Source organism: Lepus europaeus, chromosome 3 (genome assembly GCF_033115175.1).
Source record: "Lepus europaeus isolate LE1 chromosome 3, mLepTim1.pri, whole genome shotgun sequence".
NCBI lineage: Eukaryota > Metazoa > Chordata > Mammalia > Lagomorpha > Leporidae > Lepus > Lepus europaeus.
Genome location: NC_084829.1, coordinates 97,375,655 through 97,379,705, shown reverse-complemented (window position 1 = coordinate 97,379,705; position 4,051 = coordinate 97,375,655).

The following is a 4,051-nucleotide window of genomic DNA, read 5'->3' as shown; positions in this document are numbered from 1 at the left end:
CTTAAGGGCTGACTCTGAGGCCAGAGTCCTGTTTAGGACATCCGCCATTCTATGAGTCTGCTGTGTATCCCGCTTCCCATGTTGGATCATTCTCTCCCTTTTTTATTCTATCTGTTAGTATAAATGCAGAATTTCAAGAAACAAGAATAAGGAAGACACCGTGACCTTCCCAAAGGAACACAACAACATTTCAACATTGGAATATGAAGATGAAGAGATTGAGGAAATGTCAGAAATGGAATTCAAAAAATTAATCATATGATTACTCAAAAGAAATCAGAAGCAAATCCATGAACTAAAGAAAACCATACATGACATGAATGAAAATTTTTCCCATGAAATTGATATTTTGAAGAGAAATCAAAATGAAATATTAGAAATGAAAAATTCAATAGATCAAATAAAAAATACAAGCCTTAACATCAGACTTGGAGGCAGAAGAAAGTATATCCAAGCTAGAAGGCAAATCTTTGGAAATCTTTCAGTCAGACCAAAAAAAAAAAAAAAAAAAAAAAGAAGAAATTAGAAAACTTAAAAAAACTTAAAAACAATGTTGTAGATTTATGGGATACTATTAAATGACAGAACATAGGGATTTTAGGAGTTCCTGAAGATGTGGAAAGAGAAAATGAAGAACAGACTAGAAGGCCTATTTAGTGAAATAATTACAGAAAACTTCTCCAATTTGGAGAAAGAAATGGATATCCAAGTACAGGAAATACATAGAACTCCTAACAAACACGACCAGAAAAGATCTTCACCACAACACATTGTAGTCAAATTTTCCACAGTAAAACATAAAGAAAAGATTCTAAAATGTGCACTAAAGAAACACCAGATTACTTTCAGAGTATCTCCAATTAGACTCATAGCTGACTTCTCATCAGAAACCCTGCAGGCTAGAAGAGAATGGAGCAATATATCCCAAGTCTTCAGAGGAAAAAAAAAACTGTTAACCCAGAATACTGTACCCTACAAAGCTCCTATTTATGAATGATGGTGAAATAAAGACCTTCTGTAACAAACAGAAATTGAATGAATTTGTCACCACTCGTTCAGCCTCACAAGATGCTTAAGAATGTGCTTCACAGAGAAACAAAGACAGCCATCCATATAAAAGAATGTGAAGACAGAAAATCTCCCAGTAACATTACAAAGGAAATCCAAAGTAAACAATCGGGATATCTACAGAAAATGGCAGGCCCAAGTTGTTACTTATCAATAGTCATCTTGAACATAAATAGCTTCAACTCTCCAGTTAAAAGATATAGACTGGCTGAATGGATTAGAAAACAGACCCATCTATTTGCTACCTACAAGAAACACATCTCACCAACAAAGATACAAACAGACTGAGTGTAAAAGGATGGAAAAAGTTATTCCCTGCTAATGGAAAGCAAAAAAGGGCAGGTGTTGACATCCTAATATCAGTCAAAATAGGCTTTAACACAAAAACTCTTAAAAGAGACAAAGAAAAACACTATGTATAATTAACAGATTAATTCAACAGGAAGATGTGACTGTAACAAATGTATGCATCCCCAATTACAGGGCATTGACTAAAAGAAATGTTAATGGATCTAAAGGGAGACATACACTCCAATCCAATAGTAACGGGTAACTTCAACACTCCACTTCATCAATGGACAAATCAACTAGACAGAAAATCAACAAAGAAACAACAGAACTAATCAACAATATGGACCAAATGGACCTAACTTATATCTACAGAATTTTTCACCCACAGTTGCAGAATACACATTCTTCTCATCAGTGCATGGAACTTTCTCTATGTTAGACCATATGCTAAGCCATAAAGCAAATCTCAGCAAATTCAAAAAAATTGAAATCATACCATACATCTTTTCTGAACACAGTGGAATAAAGCTGGTAATCAACAACTCAAGAATCTCTAGATCATAGGCAAACACATGGAGAATGATCAACACATTCCTGAATGAACAGTGGGTCATAGAAGAAATCAAAAAATTTCTGGAAACAAATGAAGATGACAATACATCATTAACAAAACTTATAGGATACAGCAAAAGCAATGTTAAGAGGAAAGGTTATAACAATTGGTGCCTACATCAAGAAATTGGAAAGGCACCAAATAAATGACCTTTCAATGCATCTCAAGGATCTAGAAAAAACAATAGAAAACCAAGTGAAGAGGCAACTGACAGAATAAGAGAAAATATTTGCAAACTATGCAACTAATAAACGCTTGACAAACAGAATCTATAAACAGCTCAAGAAATTCAATAACAAAGCAAACAATCCAGTGACTAAATGGGCAATGTACTTGAACACACATATTTCAAGAGAGGAAATTCAAATGGTCAACATGTCAGGATCACTAGCAATCAGGGAAATGCAAATCAAAACCATGGTGAGGTTTCATCTCACTCCAGTTAGAAAAACTCTCATACAGTAATCAACAAACAACAAATGCTGTAGAGGATGGGGGAAAAAGATATCCGAATCCACTGTTGTTGGGAATGTAAACTGGTACAGCCACTGTGGAAGACAGTAAGGAGAACCTCAGAAATCAGTATGGGACTACCATATGACCCAGCCATCCCACTCCTGAGAATTTACCCAAACCAAAAGAAATCAGCACATGAGAGTTATCTGTACCACTATGTTCACTGCAGCACAATTCACAATTGCTAAGATATGGAATCAACCCAGATGTCCATCAACCATTGACTGGATAGAGAAATTATCGTATATATACATTATTGAATGCAACTCAGTTTTCAAAAAGAAAATAAAGTCTTGTCTTTTGCAACTAAATGAATGAAATTGGAAAGCATTATACTTAGTGAAAGAAGCCAGTCCCAAAAAGACAGATATCATGTTTTCCATGATCTGAGGTAACAAATAGAGTACCTAAAATGTGATACATTGGAGTGAAATGGACATTTTGAGATTCAGTGATTGTTTACAGCACTTGTCTCTTCCATTGAGGAACAGTGTTTTTTTTTTCTTCATATTATTTATTGAACTGTTTTACTTAGTGTAGGGTTAACTATATGATCATTAAGCAAACTGAAAATAAATCTTTGTAAAAATTAAAAGTTGGAATGGGAGAGAGAAGTGGAAGAAGGGTTGGAGCATGGGCAGGAAGGAGGGTTGGGAGGGAAGTATCATTATGTTCCTAAATCTGTATATATGAAATATATTAAACTTGTAGAACTTAAATCATTTTTTAATTAAAAAAAAAAACAAGGTAAAACACATTATATACAGAGAAACAAAGGGATGGCAGGTTTCTGGGCTGGCATTGTGGCACATTGGGTTAAGCTGCCACTTGTGATGCTGGCATCCCATATAAGTGCCAGTTTGAGTCCTGGCTGCTCCACTTCTCATCCAGCTCCCTGTTCACCAGCTGGGAAGGCAGTGGAAGATGGCCTAAGTGCATGGGTCCCTGGCATCCATGTGGGAGACCCAGATGAAACTCCTGTCTCCTGATTTTGGCCTGGTCCAGACCTACCCATTGCAGCCAATTGGCGATTAAGTCACAATGGAAGATATCTCCCTCTGTCTGTCTCTCCCTCTCTCTGAGTAACACTGCCTTTCAAATAAATAAGTAATCTTTAAAAAAAAATGGCAGGGGGCCAGCTCTGCAGCATAGTGGGTAAAGCCACAGCCTGCAGTGCCAGCATCCCATATGGGCACAGGTTTGAGTCCCAGCTCCTCCACTTCTGATCCAGCTCTCGGATAAGGCCTGGGAAAGCAGTAGAAGATGGCCCAAGAGCTTGGGCCCCTGCACCTGTGGGAGACCCAGAAGAAGCTCCTGGCTCCTGGCTTCAGATCAGCCCAACTCCGGTCATTGTGGCCATTTGAGGAGTAAACCAGTGGATGGGAGACCTCTCTGTGTCTGTCTCTGCATCTCTGTAATTCTGCCTTTTAAATAAATCAATAAATATTTTTTTTAAAAATGGCATGTTTCTCATTAGAAATGGTAATATCAAGAGAAAGTGAAGCACTATCTTTAAAGCATGGAAAGAAAATATTTGTTAGAGTACTATACAAATTCTATATA